Source organism: Pleurodeles waltl, chromosome 7, assembly GCF_031143425.1.
Source record: "Pleurodeles waltl isolate 20211129_DDA chromosome 7, aPleWal1.hap1.20221129, whole genome shotgun sequence".
NCBI lineage: Eukaryota > Metazoa > Chordata > Amphibia > Caudata > Salamandridae > Pleurodeles > Pleurodeles waltl.
In genome coordinates, this window is record NC_090446.1 from 1,128,893,314 (window position 1) to 1,128,915,775 (window position 22,462).

Genomic DNA, 22,462 nt, shown 5'->3' on the forward strand with positions numbered 1-22,462 from the left:
GACACTAGTGCTCGCCAAGAAAGCAGTAGGTATTGCACTAAGTTTAGTATTCAGCACGAGTTCAGATAGTCTAACATCAGTGTACACGCTGACAACCTCAGCCACCCTTGTGACTTCATCTCTGCCTGTCCTGGATGCAGACGAGGGGATCGCACGAGCTGCTACCTCCCTGGGTGGTGAGATAGGGGGAGTTCTCACGAGCTGCTGCCTCCCTGGCTTGGTGAGATGGGGGAGTTCGCACAAGCTGATTCTACCTCCCTGGCCTAGGGGGAGTTCGCACGAGCTGCTGCTACCTCCTTGGCATGGCGGTAAGGGGGCGTTTGCACGAGCTGCTGCCTCCCTGGCCTGGGGGGAGTTCGCACGAGCTGCTGCTACCTCCCTGGCATGAAGATGCGCCTTTGATGTGCTTGTACACCTGAAGCCATGCCTTTTAGGACTAGTGGGTGGTGATAAATGCCTTTGCGGTCTGCTTGACTTAGCAGACTGTTTGAAAATGTCCCACCTTCCCGCCTTATGGCAGGTGCTGTGTGCGACGCGGCATTCGCGTGGCTGAGACAGGCAGTAACAACAATGGCGGCAGGAATCTTCCACTGTACTCTCTTTAGAACACTGTTTTTGACATTGTTGACTGTCTCTTCTGTTACATATCCATGTTTGCATCAACTCATTATTCTCACGTTGTGCTCGGCAGTGCAGAGGGATGAAACATCCATTAAATGTCCTTCAGTTACGGGAATTTCGGAGTAACTCGCTAGAAAGGGGCGGAGCCACAGCCTGCAATGATCTGCAAATGATCTGCAAATGAAGCGCTTCCTCACAATTCCAGTCGTTAGAGTTGCAGTGCTGGGCAGGCTCTTTAAGGCACACGACGAACAGGTCATTCATCACCTCTGGCTTTTGAAGGGTTGAAAGGAAAATGTTTCATTGAGCTTGGCGTAGGAATCTCTTACGCTGTCATGAAGTTAAAAATGATGTTTCTGTTACGAGGAGCCACTCAGTGCACGAGACGGCAGAGCAATCTTGCCATTTCCAATGCCAAGAGCATCATCATAAATGTTAAACTCTTTTATCCAGCAGCGCAATTTTGGTCCAAGAGTGCCTAGAGGACTGAAGGTCGGAGGGAGCACACAAAGATGGGAAGTGAACCGACCTGCATGGGCGGGGCTTCCTGCTGGACATCCTCAGCCTGACAGCCACTGAAAACCTGGGCTCAACTTCCCCCACCAGCTGCTCCTCATCTGAGGAAGACCTGAGGTCCAAGACTCCATGAGCAGCCCTGAGCCTCATGGGACCCGCTTCATTACCAGTGCAGGACCCGAGGCCACAAAGCACAAAAGCACAGGTAACGCCATTGCGACATCTTTTTTACCCTTTTCTTTAGTGCGGAAATGAGTGGACAAAATTACCGTCGCTGGATTCGTGGTTGAGCTCATCAGTTCCAACAGTTTGGAGCAGAGGAACAGTATATCACCCTACAGAGAGCAGGAAGAGCACAGGGGAGAAAGAGACGGGTCACAGTCAAGAGCAGGCACTGACAAACACCCAAAGTGGCAAGCAGAAACAGTCCAGAAAGAAGCCAACCCAGAAGAGATCACGAGAGGAGAGGATGATTAAACTATCTTTGGAAGAGCATGGCTTTCCGCTCAGTTTTGAATATAGCCAGTAAAGCAGCGGTTCCTTTTACTGGAGCCAAGCACTTCCAGACCTTGACTTTGCTACATGAAAAGGATTATGTCATTGTGCATTCCTTCTTAAAAGTCAGAGGTTCGCATGCTACTGATATTATCCCACCAGTAGTACATAAATGGGCCCCGTACAAAAGTGACTTCTGCTGGAGGTACTGTGGCAGTGCCAGGACTTTCCTACATCTACTCTGGCATTGCCCCAAGTTTCAGAGATACTGGGATGAGGTCCTAAGTGAGACTGACCGAAGTATAGGAACCAAATATTGCAGTTCCTGGCATACCTCATTTTAGGAGCGGCACTTCAACACTTATATCCATTCAACTCACACAAAGGTCACCAAATCACACTTTTGTTGGGAGCAGCTAAACAGGCCAACACAATTTTTTAGGTTGAAGAAGACACACCTACTTATAGATCCTGGCTGTACCTGGTGTGGGACATGTTGGGGGATGGAGAGGATCACCTTAGATTTGGTGGGCACAGTAACTAGCTTTGACTTCCATTGAAAGCCATGTCTCTCCACGCTATCTATTGAATTTCATGACGTTACTTGTCCTAAGTCCCAAATACCTAACCATCATGTACATTGTTCCAGCAGCATCTAAGGTGCCCCAGTAGAAGCAAACCTATCCAGCCCACAACGTAGAAGCGGACGGTGCCTGGTCAATTAGTGGCCGAATTGATGAGTTCAGTTTAGTAGAAGGGTCCTAAGGAGCATTGTGGGGGATTGAGAGACAAGGGGTTTCTTTACAGTTTTGTGATATTTTTTTTGTTTACTATCACTGCATAACTCCTGGCGTTTGTGACTGTTATGCTTTGTTTACTGTGCTTCTAATGGTCCCTTTTCCAGTTGGCCGTGCCAGCCTCCGGGTGTAGGCAGGTGTTTGTCTTGAAAATGAATAAACAGACTTAACCCTAAAATATAGGGGTTGGACAATCAGCGTCAGCACTACATGAGAATCTGATACCACTAGATTTCTTTAACTTCAGTGCAAGTTACCATGGCTTGGCTTTGTGAGTGATGCAGGCTGTTTTGTATACAGCTATAGGTTCAATGGAAAGCCACAGGACTGTTAGAAGTATCTGGGTGATGGGGTCATGTCTTTTGTTGTCAGTAACACAGCATGCTGCAGCATGGAGCACTGCCTTTAAAGGAGCAAGATATACTTTGGGAAGACTGCCAAGAGAGAGTTGCAGAAGTAAATCCTTGACAGCACATGTGATTAGACAAGGGGCTTAAGATCTTGTTCAGGGTTGAGATGACCAAACCCCCAGAGCAATCACAATCAAAAGCACACATTTCTGGCAATGATGTTGATTTGTGTCTAAAGATAGTCTTTTCTCAAGAATGACATCCAGGATTTGGTACAATCGAAGACAGAAGGTTTTCAGTCAAGGACAATAGTTGAATCAAACTATGACTGAACTAGTCACAGAGACTAGAAGTAACATATGAGAATATGTGTTATATGGATTACGTTTTAATTGATCAGCTGTCGTTCAGTCTTGAACTGATTTTAGAGAATGAGGTTCAAGGGATACATGATTTGGAGAGGGAATCTTGAGAAATACCTGTGTATCACCTGCACACTAATGGAAAAGGATCCACAAGTTCTTTAGTATGCTTTCAAGTGGCTGTGTCTACAGGGTAAAGAGGGCAGGGTCCAGAACAGAGCCCAGGAGAAACCCTTTGAGTTACGGCAACCAATTTGAGAGTCAGGAGTTGACTGTTATCCTCTGCACCTATTTGCAGTTAAGATGTATACCACTTGAGGGCCACTCTTTCAATGCCTGTGCTGCAACCCTAAGTAAAATCCGACTGGTACTCATCTAGAATATCATTTTCACTAATGTGTTGAGTAAGTTGCATTGCAGTTCTCAATAGCTTTTGCGATAAAGGGAAGCCAGGTAAAGGGTGAAAATGATTGAGATTACCCGTAGCTAATGATGTTTTTTTTTTTAAGTTGGATGACAATTGTGAGGCAATCAGGGTGCTCTTGTTGTCTTAGGGAGAGTTCACTAGATTAACTGAATGAAGCAGCAGGTGGTGCTCCAAGTTTTTAGTGATATCACCAGACACTGGATCCATACAATAGTTTGAGGGTTTAGTCTTTGCGGAATAATTTTGGATACATGATCCTCTGAGGCGAAATCAATAGCTAAAGAATCATTTAGACAGTTCTAAAATATATTTTGAGTTATTTCTCTTTGTACTTTCTATTTAAAATGTATGTTTCAAAAGGGGAAATGTACCAGCTTTGGCTGATTAACTCAATGCTTTCACAATTCTTTACATGTAGCACTGTCCATGTGGCATCCCTAATAAAGAGCATTGGGTAAACAGGCCTTAATTTCTAGGTAAAATCTTGGGGTGGATATGGGGTGGGGGCAGGTCTCACTTGATGGCTTATTTCCTATATATCTGAGTTATTTAGATATACATAATAGTTATAGTTTACCATGCTGTTTTCATGACATTGCATACATTTTGAAATATGTTTTTTAATGCAAATTGAATGTGCAATTCTTTAAATATGGATGTTAGAGTTGTGTGTTTTGAGTTACATGGGATGTTTCACACAATTAAGAATGTTGATACTGTATTTTATTTTGTTTTATTGGCATTTATAGCAAGTTCTACACCTGGTAATGTGCTAAAGTGCTTTGTGGACGGGTAGCATGCTATTCTGAGGTATACCCACAAAATTGGAGACATATGTCATGCAGAGTGAGTTACAATTTGTCATACTGATTATCGTACAGTTGTCACAGTTTGTATGAAATGTGCCATGTAATCGGCCATGCAATCTGTTATATAAAGCTGTCACAAACTGTCATGCAGTCTGTCGTACCATGTGTCTTTAACCCCTTGTGTGTGGAGGGCTTTCTGGAGCCATTCTCAGCCACAGTGGTCATGTGCTGATGACGACTCCAGGCCGTCCTGACACCCACCCATGTTGCGGGCATTGGCGCTTCCCCCACTGCCCTCTGTAAGATTCCTCCTTTGGGGATGGCAGTGGAAGTGCTTCCACTTCCAACTCCCAACCCCTTCCCCCAGCAATCTGATGACATCAGTGTGTGCACAGTGGGCCAACATCGTTAGATGGTGCAGTAGATGCACTAGAAGTCATTTGCTTCCAGTGCGTCTAGGAGAGAGGACGCCCTTATGGTAAATCCTTCTCAGAGGTGGGGGTGTTTGACTGCAGAAAACACACAGATGGGAAGGAAAGAGTTCTTCCTTTCCCTCAGTGTCAGTCTGTAGTGGATTCCTGCTCCACGATTGCAGGTGAGGCCACAATTGTGGAGCAGGAATCCTCACAATTTGACTACCAGGGATTTTGTTGTTGTTTGGGGAGTGGCTTCTGGGCAAGGATCGCTCCCCTTAGAGGCAAATTTTTACCTCCATGCTTTGCCTTCCCCGGGCTACTAGCGGGGGATCTGCCCCCAGGGAAGGGGGTGTCAAAACCCACTAGATGTCAGGGATAATAATTGTTGGATAAATGCAGGTAGCGACCACTTGAGAAAGGGTCCCCCACCTTGGAGATTAATTTGTTTTATATTGCTGCCTCCTTAGGGCAGATTGGCCATTTTCAGACCAATCTGCCTTCTGTGGGGGTGGGAGGAGGGGGTAGTGGGTGGAACCCCCACTAGACCACCAGAGTTTTTTTTAGTGTTGAGGAGTGATCCTTTGGGTAAGGGTCGCTCCCTTAAAGGAATACATTTTATTTGTATTCTGCCCCCCGGAGGGCAGATCGTCTGTTTTTAGGCTGATCAGCCCTCCGGGGGAGAGGGGTGGAAACCCACTAGACCACCGGGGCTTTTTTGTTGTTGTTGGTGAGTGGACCCTTGAGAGAAGGTTGCTCTCCTAGGGGAATAATATGTTTTGTTTTCAGTCCCCTAGAGGGCAGATTTGCCATTTTCAAGCCAATCTGCCCTCTGGGGAGGTGGAAGCCCACTAGGTACCACGGATAGTGTGTAGAAGGATTGCTCCCCTGGGGGGCATTTGTATTTTTTTTGTATTGCACTCCACTGAGGGCAGATTTGAAATTTTTAAGGACTCCGGGTGGGTGGTAACACTTGAGTCACATGGGAATAAGGTTATGTATGTGGTGGGTGATCTGCTTTTGGGGTAAGGTTCACTTCCACCTGGTTGTGAATTATTTTGTCTTTGTCACACTTCCTTTAGGGGGAATATCAGTGTCTTTGTTCATTTTTATTTGTGTTTTCATTTTCTTTTTTAAATTGTAGAGCCAATAATTTCTATTGTCTTGGTGGTGAATCCTGTTTGCGGGTGTAGCTTTGGCAGATCTGTAGTTAGTGGAGTTGTGTTTGGCAAGCAACTCATTTTGTAATCTTTTCATCTAACATGTGCCTGTTTGTATAATTTTTTTGCCTACTGTACTAATGTTTGAATCTTTAGCTTTTTGTGTGATTCTCTTTCAAAGTAAGGTGTTGATTTGCACATGTTCTATACTGTCTTGTGATATGTGTAATGTGTTTTTTCTTTTCCAGTGGGTCTGTTTTGGGGCTTGCAGTGTCTGTGCAGAGTAGGTGAAGTTGCTCCTCAGTCTTGCTGTCTCTGGCAGGTGAGTGGTATCGTTTTGGAGTATGTAGGTCTTTGCATGCTTTGTATTGATTGACTTTTCCTTCCAGACTACTATATACAAACCACCATTTGTTTACTACTTATTTTACACAGTGTTGGTTATTGTTGACTTATTTGTTGTGTTACTTTTATTAATAAGGATTATGACTAGCCACAGAATTACTCCTCTTAAGATTGTTGGTTTGCTTTTCGAATTTTCCTCTGACTGCGGTTCTGAGACTGACTATGCATCTGAGGCAGAGGACGACGTCCAAGATTCTGGCAGTGAATATTCTGTCTGAGAGGAATCATCTGATGAAGCAGCCACTATCAGTGCAGAGGAAGTGCCTCTTTTAGAGAAGGCTACTGATATGCCGTATCTGAGGGACAACAGTGCCAGAATTAAGTCCCACTCTAGAAGCTAGCCAGTGGACTCCCACAAACCTGAATAAGTTGAAGAAGTTCTGGGGTTTTGGTTTTTTCATGGCACTGATAAGGAAGCTGTTGCTGTCTTTATATTGGCCTACTAGTCCCTTCATGGCAACTGCTATATTTCCCGCAAAAATGAGTTGTGATCTGTCTTTGCTTCTGCTTCAGATGCTGCATTTTGTTGATAATGGATCAACTTTACCACTGGATCACATTGATTGTGACCGTCTTTTCAAGATTCGGCCTGTCCTTGATCCTTTTGTAGATTGTTTTTTTCAGAGACCTTTGGTCCAGGGAAAGAAATTGCTGTGTACGAGTCGTTGGTCCTGTTCAAGGGTTTGTTTTTTAACCAGTAAATTTCTAGCAAGAGTGCACATTATGGAATTAAGATGTATATGCTGTCTGAGAGCAGTGCTGGATATGTCTATAATTTCAGGATGTACAATGGTAGGGATTCTTCTATTGACCCCCACCCCCTCATTGTCCACCCACTTTTGAAGTCAGTGAGATAACTGTGTGGGAACTTGGCAGAGAACGTTTTCACAAAGGGTCACCATTTATACATAGATAACTTCTACACTGGTGTGCAGTCATTCAAGGAATTATTCAAAGTTGACACTGTTGCATGTGGCATAATCCACTCTAACCTTAAAGGTTACCCTAAAGAGCTTGTATGTAGAAAACTTCAGAGGAGACAGTGCAGTGCTTTGCATAGTGGTGAACTTCTAGCTGTGAAATTTTCAGACAGGAGAGATGTCCACGTGCTGGCAAACATTAATGATTAAAGTACTTCACCTGTGACTGTTTTGCAGCAGGTTGCTGAAGTGCGCAAACCTGTATGCATTTTAGACTACAATAAGCACATGGGTGGTGTGTATATGAAGTAGATCAATGGTTGGAGCCTTACAGTGCTGTTCATGAGTCATAAATTTGGTATAAGAAGTTGGCTGTACATTTGGTTCTTTTGGCAATCTTCAATGCTGTTGTTGTATTCAAGGATTGTTCTCCAGATTCAAAGATGGCTTTTGTTCAGTTTCAGCAGTCTGTAATATACAACGTTGTTGTAGTTAAGCAGGCAAGTGTTCCTAGGGTTGTAGTGGTAGAGGATGTGGCTAGATTGAAAGATCACCACTTCCCTGATTACAGTTCTCCTGTAAGAGGTGTAGAGTCTGTGTCTGAAGAGGCATGCGAAAGAAGAGTCATATGTACTGTCTTGAGTGTCCTTCTAATCCTGGGCTGTGTGTGCCTGCATACTTTAAATCATTCCACATGCAAATCAAGCATTGAGAGCAACCATGACAGTAAAAAGGAACTGACTGGTTTGTGTAGTTTAAGATTTTTTGTTCAGTTTCACCATTGGCAGTAGTTTGCTGCATCTAGTAAGAGCTGTTCTGTTTGTAGTCACTGGTTGGTTTTTCATCTCCTTCAAACTGGTTTGGGTTTTCTTGTTTGTTAAAAAAGATGTGGTGTTGGTGGTGTGTATGGACTGGGGCTTGGCTGGCGGTATGTGTAGACTGGCGCATTGCTGCTGCTATGTGTGGACTGGCACTTGGATGGCTTTGTGTGTGGACTGGTACTTAGCTGGCAGTGTGTATGGACTGGAGCTTGTCTGGCAATCACTAATTCAGTATTCTGACTTTCAGTTACTTTCACTATTCAGTTCACCCTAGTGCCAAATCCAACCAGTATGTGTATGTACCTCAGGGGTAGATGGTAGTGCAGTAATATTAGTCTTTTCTGTCTTTGTCTGCCAGGGTGTACATTGTATCTAGGGAGAATCTATCAACACTAGATGTTTTCGTAATCTAGACACTAGGAGGACTCCAGGGTGGTTTGTGTGGATCCCTCAAAGTTCTGGAATCTGCAGGGAACCTCAGACTTCCTGCCACCCAGAGTTCACACATCTTCTGATAAAAATGGCACTTCACCTGTGAAGGTGGGCCTTGTGCCCTCAAAAGGGAGGGATCCAATACTCAATGTGGCAACATCAACAAATGGGGTAGCTGCAGGTTTTGGGCTTGGGTTTGGGAGCCATGCAGGAAAACCTACCAAACCCAGGCATTCGTGAAAACTAGACACCTAGGGGAGCACAGGGTGGTGCGCCTCTTGTGGATCCCACAAAGTTTTCTTACCCTAAATCCCCTGCAAACCTCAACATTTGACTACAATCAAACATTTTCTTTGCATTTCAGTGAATTATTCTAGAATCAGAAGGAATCCAAAAAATTCTGACCACCCAGCGTTTCCCCACTTGTCCCACTAAAAATGCTGCCCCACTTGTGTGGCTGCACTCTCAACAAAAATTGATCAAACTAACATCAATGGGAGTCCTTGCAAAGGGAGGTTCATTGGCTTGATCTGTTCCTGTTTCAGGGCATTTAAGGAAATGGTAGATGGTAGGAGATTAGTTGCTCCTTGCAGTTTCCAGAACTTTCAATCACAGAAATTTGATGAAAATGTGTTTTTTTTATTCATAGTTTGAGGTTTGCAAAGGCTTCTGGGTAAGAAAACCTGGTGTGAGCAATGCAATTCACCTAGGTATTTCGTTTTCAAAAATGCACAGGCTTGCTAGGTTTTCCTAGCTGCTGGCTGAGCTAGGGCCCAAAATCCATAGCTTGGCACATTACAAAAAAGGCCAGTTTTCAGTGGAAAAATGTGATGTGTCTATGTTGCTTTTTGGCACCTTTCCTGTCACGGCCAGTTGTCCTACCCACACAGGTGAGGAACCATTTTTATCAGGAGACTTGGAGGAATGATAGGTGGTAGGAAAGTAGTTGCTCCATGTAGATTCCAGAACTTTCCATCACAGAAATTTGAGGAAAATGTGTTTTTTTAGTCACAAATTGAGATATGCAACGGTTTTTGGGTAGGAAACCTAGTGGGAGCCATGCAAGTCACTCCGCCCTGGATTCTCCTAGGTGTTTAGTTTAAAAAAATGTGCAGGTTTGGTAGGTTTCCCGAGGTGCCGGATGAGCTAGGGCCCAAACTCCACAGCAAGGCACATTGCAGAAAAAGGACCAGTTATCAGTGGAAAAATGTGATGTATCCATGTAGCGTTTTGGGCCATTTCCTGTTGCGGGTACAAGACCTACCCTCAAAAGTGACATACCATTTTTATTGGGAGACTTAGGGTAACACAGAATAGTAGAACAAGTGTTATTAACCACCTTAAGCTAGTGTGTAAGAAAGAAGTTGTTTTGAGAAACGCCCTCATATCTACATGCTATTATGGGTATCCACAAATTCAGAGATGTGTATGTAACCACTGTTTCTAAACTCCATATTTTGTGCCCATTTCGGAATACATAGGTTTCCTTCATGCCTATTTTTCACTTTTTATATTTTACCATATGAATTGCTTTATACCCAGTATACAATGAAAAACCATTACAAGGTGCAGCTCAGTTATTGGCTCTGGGTACCTTGAGTTCTTGGAAAACCCACAAACCCTATATATACCTGCAACCAGAAGGGTCTAGCAGATGTAATGGTATACTAATTTTGTAAACTGGCCATGTGACAAGAAGTTACAAATGAAAACGTTGTCAAACATTTACTTTTATTTTATTTAAACATTTCCTATGGGAAATCCTTGAAGGATCTACACAAATTACACCTTGCTGAATTCGTAAGTTTGTCTAGTTTTCAGAAATATATGGCTTTCCAGGAACCAACATAGATTTTACACCTGTTTCCACCATGAACTGGAAGGAGGTTGAAAGCACAAGAAGTAGGAAAAATGGGCTATCTCGCAATAAAATGCCAAAAAATGTGGTGAAAATGTGTTTTTCTGAATCAGGTCTGCTTGTTCTTGAAAGCTGGGAAGATGGTGATTGTAGCACCCTGAACCTTTCCTTGATGCCATTTGTACGAAAAAACAGACACTTTCTTCTATATTTTAGCTAATTTCGTGGTCCCCTCTAGGTCAACCCACAAAAGCTGGGTACCTTTAGAATCCCAAGGGTGCTGTAAAGAAAGGACACTAAGTTTGTGTGGATAGCTTATGTGGACAAAAAGTTAATGAGGTCTAAGCGTGATCTTCCCCAAATATCCCAAAAAAGGTCTAGCATGGGAGTAGGGAGGCCTATCAGTGAAAGGGTGAAGAGGTTATGCAATCTGTCATATAGGCAGTTATTCAGGTGGTTGTGTATGCTATTGTATAGTAATTATGCAAGTGGTCATGCGAGCAGTCATGCAAGCGCATATATATACATTTTGACAATAGTGGTAACAATGTAATACCCGATGCGGTCATCCCAGAAGTGACTATTGTGAACCTGTACTTTTCTTGCATGGAGGTCAATTCTCAGAATTTATTCCTTGAAGGAACATGCTATCAGAAGCAGGAGAGGCTGGCTGTATGCCCAAATTCAGGGTGCTACACAGACAAAACGCTTTGCATCTCATATGGACATGCTACATGAAACACATGGATGAAGTCAATAAGGACTACATTGTAGCTACAGGACCTTCATAAGACTTGCCAATGGTGGAGGCCATCTTGAGCTCTGTGGGTCTTAATCACAAAGGTAAACTCACATCTAAGTGCATGCTTTTTCCATATTCACAAAACTGCATTTTAATAGTAATTTTACAAGTGGAGACAGGACAGGCTTTTCTTTTTATGTGCCGAGTACGCCACAAATACTGAAGGATCTCAGCACTCTTAAACTTACTGTTAGAATTCAGTTCTGTGAATACAGAAATAGCGTAACTTACACAAAGGTAAGTTTACCTTTGTGAATCAGGCCCTTAGACTATAAATTCCTCGTGGTCCAAAGTGTCCATGTTAGGACATTGAGATACATATTGTCACAGCCAGGAGCTTGTTGTCAGAGCTAGGAGTTTTGCTGATTATTCTTATCTTTGGAAGTCGATTTACAAATAAACTAGGTACATTAGAGTATTTTAAGACAGTATTTGTGTTTGAGGATTTAGAATTTGCAACTGAACTTTATTTTCAGAAGCCAGATGTGAATATGAACGTTCACATTTGCACTTTGTTGTTTTTATGAAAAGAGCAACAAAATTCTCACTTTCGCACAGACGTGGATAACCTGTCTTTTGAAACAGGGATGGTATTAAGGTATTGACCGAAGCGATTGCTTGTTGTTTGGCGAATTCGATAATGTTAATGTGCATCCCTTACATTCCAGTTTATGAACTTGTCACGACTGAAAAATATTTAAGGCACAGAGGCGGTCATTCTGACCCTGGCGGTCAAAGACCGCCAGGGCGGAGGACCGCGGGAGCACCGCCGACAGGCCGGCGGTGCTCCAATGGGGATTCCGACCGCGGCGGTAAAGCCGCGGTCGGACCGGCAACACTGGCGGTCTCCCGCCAGTGTACCGCCGCCCCATTGAATCCTCCAAGGCGGCGCAGCTTGCTGCGCCGCCGAGGGGATTCCGACCCCCCCTACCGCCATCCAGATCCCGGCAGTCCGACCGCCGGGAACCGGATGGCGGTAGGGGGGGTCGCGGGGCCCCTGGGGGCCCCTGCAGTGCCCATGCCACTGGCATGGGCATTGCAGGGGCCCCCGTAAGAGGGCCCCTAAATGTATTTCACTGTCTGCTGCGCAGACAGTGAAATACGCGACGGGTGCAACTGCACCCGTCGCACAGCTTCCACTCCGCCGGCTCGATTCTGAGCCGGCTTCATCGTGGAAGCCTCTTTCCCGCTGGGCTGGCGGGCGGCCTGAAGGCGACCGCCCGCCAGCCCAGCGGGAATGTCAGAATTACCGCCGCGGTCTTTCGACCGCGGAACGGTAACCTGACGGCGGGACTTTGGCGGGCGGCCTCCGCCGCCCGCCAAGGTCAGAATGAGGGCCAGAGTGTACTCTTATAACATAGAAAGTAATGCTTATTGAAATAACTGGCTCAGAAAACTTGCTGCATTTATTAAATAGATTCTAATTTTATTTCAGGTATAGATAGACAAAGTTTCACATGACCGATAGAGTACAGAGGTTGTTAAAAGGTACATTATATGCCATAGTAAGAATTGGATCCTGAAGTAAGCATGATGAAATCCTGAAGACTTTCTCTTGTTCTTAGACTTCGGCGTTCCTGCAGTGCAGATCATGGCCAGCTGTGCAAACAGGCCGAGTCATATCCATTTTCTCAGTTTCTCTCTCTTATCTTCTTTCCCCGGGTCTACGTCTTACCAACATATTGTCAGTGTGTAGTTGGCATTGGGCTTGGAGGAGTGTGGAAGCACACATCACTCCTTTTAGATCCGGTTTGCAAGATTAGTGCATTCTGACAACAACAGAATTCCAACCCCAGGGTACAGAACCCTAACCATTGTGAAATGGTAAACAACCAGGGAAGTGTTGAATTATCAGGTACACACAGTAGTCAGTAGAGGTGACATCTACTAGTATCTGCAGGAGGAGTGTGTTTGGTTGAGTTAAGAGACAGTGAAAGAGTAGGCGGTGACAAGAGTCAAGGCAAAAGGGCAATTGAAATTGTAGCCTAATGTCCAGTTTGTAAATGACATATACCACTCGCCACTGCAGGCGGATTTCAGACTTTGCTTTTTAGGGACTACCCAGAGTGACAGATGCCACGCCCATGTCATCTATTGGCTACATTCGGCCAGAATAAATGCCCTTGGGTTTATCCAGAAGTAACAGAGGAGCAGCACATGGCGTGCACTGGTTACAGGCAGCCAGATAAATTACTATTGGGTCCGCGCAAAAACGACAGAAGAGCGGCACATGGTGTGTACTAGTTATAGACAGCAATACAAATTCCCATTAGGACCGCTCAGGTGCAAAAGAGGCATCGCCCATTGCATGCATTGGTTACAGGCAGCTGGGGTAAACGGCCGACGCAGTCTCCTGGATCGACAGAGGAGAGCACCAGATGACATGCACTGGTTACTGGCAACCAGATAAATAACCAATGAGTCCATCCAGGGGTGGAGTCTCCCATGACATCCACTGATTTCAGCCAGCCAGAATAAACGCCAAGCACAGTCTCAAAGAGTGACAGGAGCAGCACATGGTGGAAGAAAGACTGACTGAAAGCGGACCAAGCGAAATCAGTGGAGCCATTACAGCACATGATCATATCATTGATGCCTGTATCTTTCAGTCTGGAAATCAGTAGTGGGTGATCAGTGCTATCAAAGGCAAGAGAGAGGTCTAGGAGAACTAGTGCCCCATCCTTGCCCTGGTCCATTAACCTCTGCAGGTCATCCAGAACTGATGTTACAACTAGGTCTGTTTTGTGTTTGGGTCTGAAGTCTGCTTGTAGATGATTTTGTATATTGTTAAACTCGAATGGGTGCAGTGCTGTATGTACTACCTTTTCTAGCAGTTTACACAAATATGGAAGCTTCGATATTGGTTGAAAATTGTTTGAATCTTCTTGCTGAACAGGAAGCCTTTTAAAGGTAGGCTTAATCATTGCTATTTTCCACTCCGACTAAACTGTTCTTTTGTTTCAAAGTTTGGCTACATGATCAATAAGGAGAGGCCAAGTTGTTTTAAAATGTGTGCTGGGCATATATCTATGGGAGAAAATAGCGGTCTGATATTGAACATAATCTCCAATATGTCCTGAGTCGAGATCTTTTTGAAACACGCAAGCCTATTTTTGTCTTGGGGCAGTGGAGGGATTTGTTGTAGCAACTGCAGAGTTCTCCTCTTTTATTTTTGCTCACGTTATTTTTTGTTACTGGTTGTGCTATTTTATCAGTTCTCTTACGAGATCTTTTACTTTATTTGCTGCTGAAGCAGTACAGGTGGAGTAATATATCTGTATTCCTAATCTGAATTATTGTTTATGTAAGGCTACAGCTGCAGTGAAAAGTTGTTTTGCTCCATCACTATAGTTCAGCTACCGTTTTCTTTCTGATTATGTGTTTCCAAATGTGTAATTCCGGTGCAAACCAGGGATTGTTTTTGTATGCAGGATTACTGAGTGGTTACAGTATTCAGTATGCAGAGTTTTATCCTGAAGAGTGCTTAGGTTTTGTCTAAGGCTGGTTTGGACCTTCATTGAGATCACTGGAATTTTTGGGCTTAAGGCAAATATAGATATGATGTGCTCACTTGCTTCCAGCATGGAGAAAGCTCTCCAGGTTCTAGCTGCAATTGTAATATTCTTTGAGTGAGTTTTCAAACCTCTTTGTCTTTTAAAGATATAAGGTACTTCTAGATGGTTAGTTTAGGGTAGGGGAATGCAGTGATCAGCCTCACGTCAACATAAGGGAAGGCAAAAATAGCATCCAAGGGATATCAAGTTCATTCTTTACTTCAGGTAGGTTATACATTTCAAGATCTTTGCGTCTTTTGGCTTTCTCAATGGTAGTTCAAACAACTTAAGACTATTATCCTGTATTTATTTAATGGAAAAGGGTGCAGGACTCAGGTAGGGTCCATACGTCCTGTATAACAAAATGGGAAAAAGGTATTCAGTACACTACAACTGTGCTTTGCCAACAGCCACACATGGATGTTGGCCCCATACAGTAGGTTGGGAACTGGGCATGGCTGCTGTCCAGCCCTTACTGCCAACCCCGCTGGGCTTAAAGCAAACGTGATGTGGCCTGCACCCAGCATTTGTTGCGCACAATTGAGGGCACGCACATTGAGGGGAAAAGAAAGTTCCTGTTTTCCTTGTTTATTCTTCGTGACGTGCCTTTTCCTTTGGGTGCTACCTTTGAAAACATGAGTACATAAAAAGATCCCTTGAAGGGGAGAAATCTCTATATAATGTATACATTACGCAATAGCAATAAATAATCTATCTGCTAACCCTGTTATATGCAATGACTACCAAATCATCATAGAATATACCAGATGTGAGGCCTACTTCCGTATATATTAATAACAAGTACATTTTATTTATTTCATAAGGATATTAATCACAAAAGAAGAGTTCGATATAAGTGAAGGGTCAAAACAGTTCAATCAATGTCAAATTTTCCCTCTGTAACACTCAGATCAATAGTTAAAAGTCCACAGTTGTGACCCAAAGTACCACGGGGATCACCCAATAATGAAGCCCTCCACACGGTTCAATAAACAGAATACCATTCTGAGGTGGGGGGATGTTCCTCCTTATTATTAGATAACTGTGGGGATTGCTGCTTCAAATTTTCGGTCCCAAATCATATGAAAAGTACAGGGGACCATCCTCAGGACCAAGTGGTGGAATAATAAAATTATGTAGATCCTTGTCAGATAGGGAATCGTGAGATATGGAACCATTTCTTTCAAGTCCACGTCCAAATTAATCACTCGAGTACTCATCTAAATAAACATTTAAAAAAAAGGCAGGCTCTTGTCACAGAGGTGACTTGGGAGCCGACTGGGCTGCTGGGGCCCTAAAACTCTCTTGTAGCCCCCAACTGTCTTTAATGTGATGTGGGTGCTCCAGGTGGCACCTACTTGAAAGATAAAAAGCCCCCCCAAAAAAAATGTACGTGGGTGCCCACCAGTATGGATGCTGGTGGTCAGGGGCTTTGGGCTCCCCAGGTGGCCCCCAACTTTAAAAAAATTGTGGGTGCCCCATGTTGGCACCAGAACACCTAAATAAACAAAACTAGAAAAAATAAGGAATATTAAATGAGTGGCAGGAGCTGCTCATTTATTATTCAATGCTCCAGAGAAGGAGTGTCCCATAATGCCCTGCAAGGACTTTTGACGTAAATATTTGTGGAGCCTGGTAATGCTTCTAGAAGGGGCAGAGACACCCCTTTGCATTTTAGTATTGTTGAGGGGGCAGCATGGAGAGCAGCAACCCCCCCCCCCAGCAACATTAAACACACAGTAAGTATCCTAGGTCATTAAATCCATGACCCCATGAGAGCTAACCATGTATATTAAATCACTCCAAGCTGGAGCTGTATGTTCTTCAGATGGAGTGCAGGGACCACTTGTTGTTGGTTCAGTGGTTGTGCTTTGTGGTCTAAAAAGTGCTGAAATAAAGACTGAAGACCATAAAAAAAAAAAATTAAGGCTTTATTAAAACAGTTCTATAGTAATCAATTTGACTAAACATTCCAATGTGTGATTTTTTAACATATCCATTTGATTACAATTGCAATGGGTGAATTTATATCCATTTACTTACAACTAACGCTGAGTCCTTGACAAAGACTTTTTATATATGTTAGTTTGCTGAGCTTCATAAAGCCAATAGGCCCAATTTTTATATTTTGGTGCTGTCACTGTTTCACAAAGTTAGTAGGTCTGCCTTAGTTAAAATAACACCATATATACTGTTACATCACATAGTCTGCCGTGCACACCCACTGCGGTTGAGCGAGCGCCGGGCCTGGCTGCAGCTGCAGACTGTGTACAGGGGGGTGGGCACTAGCGGCTAGGCCCTGTGCCCAACCCTACGCCATGCATGTTGATGGACATCTTACTTTATCTCCTTACACCAAAATATAATACTGCACTGACACAATCTAACTTGATGTTTCTGCAGGAGTGAAGAAAGAGGACACGACAAATCCCCACCTCCCTATCGATCGAATGGGCCCAACAAGGTCAGAGCCACAGTCCGACCAATGGGAAAAATGGAAAGGGAGACAGAGAATAAACAAGAAATGCCAATGAAAAAAATTAGAGTAATCCACTCAGTTAATTCCTTCCCTTAAACCTTCCCTCTAATTGTGCGTGAGTATGACTGCAATAAGTACCTGTAAACTCCCCGTTTCCTGTGTATATGATGATTAGGTCAATTGGATATGGCAGGTAATGCTAGGGAATGCTAGAAATAATTATAAACGTGCATTCAATACATTTATGATAATATCAGACATTATATAAAAAATATATATATATATATGTGTATATATATATATACATTTTCTAAGGCATACCTGGGTGTCAGAGGAATCTTCCTTTATAAATGTCAGTCCTCTGTAAAAATAACTAAAACATAACACAACTAATTCTTAGAATGCATTAAATTCATGCGCCAACAACAATGTTCCCTTTTTCTTAAGTGAATTCTTCTTCCACACATTAACAGAAAGTATCTTCTAATATGTCTTTTATTTATCCTTTTGTTCACAGATCATCATATCCAAGAACCTTCTTTTTGCATACAGAGCTTGAAAAAAAAAACCAGAGTTTTCATTAATCGGAAAAGTGTCTGTAATAGTTTGTCATTTATTTACTTTAGCGTTAAGCGCGTTACCAGCAACTGTTGTCCAAACAAAATTGATTATTGTTTTGTTTTGTAGAGGATCTCCTTCTCGCAGGGGGGGGGGGGTGAAATTGTCAAGACTCTGTGGACTGAAGAAAAACAAAGGAAATCCCACAAAGAAAAGCGTCGCTGAAAAATGAGCTGCCGCCGAAAAAACAGGTAAGTGTACAGGTGAGACAAAGGGGAAGTGACGTACCGCTTTTGTTGCTGACAGACTCCGGCCACACCCTCAGGGTGCACGCACTCCGGCCACACCCTCAGGGTGCACGCAGGCCGGAGTCACTGCCAGCAAACCCGACATGCATATAAGGAAGTAGTAGTTCTATTGGGGTGCACACTCTAGGGTCTATGGGATTCAATCCAAAGATAAACAGAAATTCTTAGAATTAAGTGCAGGTGGAGTCTCATTATGGCAAAGTGGAGCAGCTTTCCTGTAATCTACGGCCCATATCTCAGTTCGTAACTTTTGACTAGGCATGAGTTTTACGTGAGCTGCTGTAATGTTCAAAGTGCCACCAAAAGATCTGTTTAGCCAATTCACAGTCAATGTGTCTTTCAGGTGTTGGCGTTGCCTGATTGTGTCAATTACTTTTCCAAGTGCAGATGTGCAGTTGTCATCTGCTTGGGGCAAGCAGTCATGCTCCTGGAGCTCGTTGCAGGAGCCCTGCTTCCTTCCTTTCCTGTCAGTCTGTGAAGACGGCAGTGGCTCAACGAAGTCACTATGGACACGTGGCTTAAATACTCACTATTTGGAAGCCTTTCCCTCTTGTTCGGGGATTGGGGTGATGTCCTCAGGTACGACGAAGGCAAAGTCAGCACCACTACTCTGTCTTTCTCTGTGATGGTTGTAGAAACAGGTGCTCGGGTGAAACGTCACTGTCAAACGTGATCTTTAGTTAGGCAGGGAAGTCTGGAGACGGTTGTATGAGGGAACCACGCATGCTGGAACAACGCATGTCTTAACAACGTGGTTAGAACCACAACTGCATTGTTTCCACACATGCCTTTACAGTGAATTTTCGTTTTAAAAGCATGCCTAGTAAAGGCACGTGTGGAAACGGCATGAAAAATGGCATGCATGGTTCTTTCATGCAAAGAGGCCAAAAACTACCCCCACACCTAAAACCCAAACTACGCAGACCCCCCACCCACCCCGAGCCCTAAAAAAAAACGATCCCAACCCCACACCCCTGCCCCTATAAAATAAAGTATCCCAACCACATACCCACCCTGAATCCTAAAAAACGACCTCGACCCCCCCCACCCCTGCCCCATAAAACTAAACTACCCTGACACCCTCATCCACCCTAAAAAAAAACTATACCCCTAAAAAGTAACCTATCCTAACACCCCACCTGTCCTGAGCCCTAAAAGAAGACTACTCCGACCCCCACCCCTAAAAACTAAACTACCCTGACACCCCCCACCTGCCCTGAGCCCTAAAACCTTCCCCCAATAAGTAACTACATCAAACACCCTGACCCACCCTAAGCCCTAAAAAAACCTATCCCTACTTCCTCCACCCCACCCCTAAAAACTAAATTACCCCAAACCCCATCCACCCTGAGCCCTAAAAGAAAATACCCCGACCCCTCCTCCGCTGGCCCTAAAAATTAAAATAGCCCGACACCCTGCACCCACCCTAAACCCTTAATCTACCCCACCGCTAAAAAGTACCCACCAACCTTGCCCCAACCCCATTTACCTTACTGCTTCCTCTCCTGATCCCTCGTCCTCTTCTCTCCTCTCTCCTCCCGCCCTTCCTTAAAACTTCCCCCACCCTTTTAAAAATAAACTTCCCCACCTTAAGCCCTACATTAAAAAATACCCAAACCCCCACCTCTCCCCATAAAAAAATAAATAGCCCACCCCAACCCCATACCCACCCCAATCCCTTAATCCATCCCCTACCCCTGCCTCAGCCCCACTTACCTCACCACGTCTTCCGTGTCCTCTCCTGAAAAACGCATGGCTTTTTCTGTGCCTTAACCATGCATATGTGTAGTTCAGCACATGCGTGGTTAAGGCACAGAAAAAGCCATGCGTTGTTCAGGCAATCATGGACACGCTTGCATGGTAAACATCTGCATCCTTCAGGACGCATTGTTAAGGATGTTTGCCCTGGAGACCCTTGGGTTCACACAGATTAGCTCTGGGCACATTCCCTTGGAAAACTGCGCCACCCAGACAGGTCTTTTCTTGGTTTACTATTTGGTTTCTGTTTCTTAGCCAGACTGCGGAACAAGGAGCTCTCCTATTCCTCTCATCAGATATGCGGAATTCCAGGTCTCAGGCAGACCAATAGCTTCTCCCAAAACATGCACAGCTTTTAGTTGATGTCTGCCCGCCTCTGAAGGACTGGCTATCAGTGAATCCAGCTATGGATTATAGCAGCTCTTCAAGTACTTTGCAAAGTACCCCCATTCTTGGCCAGTGAAGCAGCTTGAAACTGACCCGAAGTGGGTAGGTTTTGGTCCCACTTTCATACCTAGCTTCCACATGGGATAAGAATCCATTGCCTACAGTTCCAGAACTGGTTTCAAGTGGTTCCTTTTTATAAATTTGTTTTCTTTCTGCAGCACTGGCAATTCTTTGTGTATTGCACATCTTTGTGGCTTCCACATCAGGTAGTTGACGATCTTGGCTCCAAGCAGGAGTACCTATAACATGAGCAGAAATAATATGAAGCTCTGCACCTGTCATCAGCCTTCCTGGATGGGTCACTCAAGAGAAGACAAAAGGCCCAAACCCTGAACAGAAACATTTATCTTTCAACTGAATCTGCTTACTGACCTCCATTTTCGTGCTATCACCCAGTTCAGCAATTCCCTGCTACATAGGTAAAATCACATTTCAAAAGGCATGCCAGCATCCTTTTGTACACACTTTAGTGACTATAATAAAGGCAACTCATTTCCACTGTCTGGGGAGGCTGTATCAGCACCTCCATCATGTGCCATGCGAAAACCACAGGTGATCCAAAATTGATCCCAATAGCTATAGCAGATATACACTCACAAACAAAAAAGAGCCCTACCAACATGTATTTTACAGGCAACATGCACTCAACTTACACATGGTAAAATTAGGGCGGGATCTGGGCATGAAACGCCAGCAGAACTTTACTCAGTGGGCTGATAGATATTGTACTAATCTATACTGCCACCACCGCTCACTGTCCATAAGCATAGATGATAATTTAATTCTCTCAAGATGTACACTAAGAGTCACACTGGTGGTTTGACGGTCAGTTTTGGGCCTAGGACTCAAGTGCACACATAGGATTTTGTAGGTGCTGGGCCAAAATAATTTCTAGATACGAGATTCACTTGCCTTTGGGTAATTTTTCAGTCACCCTGGGTAGTTATAGTTAGAACCACATTTCCTTTGGAAAAGCATTTTTTGGCAACGTTTGATAAATCTTCATCAAACTTTCCAAAAAATAAGTTCATCCACCTAATCTCCTAATTAGAAAGTTTCAGGGTGATCTGTCAAATGGGGCTTGAGAAAAAGTGGGGAGTCCTAAAACGTATTTTACCCATTAATTTTTCCATAGGAAAATTGAACAGGGTCACTGCAAAAACTGCTAAACAGAATTACATTAAATTTGGCAGGAAGTTACATCATGGTCAGGGGGGAATGGCCATGCAGTATGGCCAAGTAGACATTATTTTTAGCACTCCCTCTGGATCCAGTGTATCCTACTGAGAGCTTGGGCGACCCTACTCCGCTTTTCACCCCAGCTGCTCCTTACCTACGCCTACACTCACTGGGGATGATTTCTGGGCTCGTTGTGGACCATTGGGGAGCTTAGTGAGGTGACGCAGTATGCTGCCCTGGCCGCCCGATCAGGTGCCATCTTAGCCTCAAGGGCTGGCACGGAGCGAAATGGAGAGGATTGGGACAATTATGAAGGGCTGTGTGTGACGAGTCCTGTGTAACGGAGGCAATCACTGGACCCGGGGAACAGCGGTGATCTCCCCTGCTGTGTGGGGCGGAGCTGGCGGCCAGCCGTGTGGGCGGGGCGTTGTCTCCTGATTGGGCGCTCCACCTGCGAACTGCAATATCCCCTGGGAGTACTGACGAAGTGGTGATGAGAAAGAAGCCATGCCGGACGCCTCTGGGATGTGGTGTTGAGGCCTGCCCTAGTCTGTGAGGTGAGCAGGACCCCCCGATGCTGTCGGGCCGTGAGGTGAGGCTCTGTGCTTTGGCCCTGCCGCTGAGTTAGGGCATTACACAGGGCCTGACTGTTCTCTGCCTGCAACTGCAATAGCGAAATAAGCTGCTTGACTTTGATGGACCCGAACTAGGCGGCGAGCTCTGGGGCTGACACTTCTCAGGAGTGTCAGCCCTGAGTGTCAGGAAGAGGCTTCTAATAAAAAGCTTTGGCAAAAAGAATCTGTCAGTGCACATTTCTGGATGAGGATGTCTTTACATGGCAGGAATGAGATTCGGACTCCCTCCAGAAGCGGGGTCTGGGTATCGCTTAATTGAAGGGCCTGAAAAGGCATATGGTAGAAAACATTGTAGCGCGACAGACTCTGGGACTGGTGCCTTCTTTATATATTGAACTAGTCACACATATGGAATC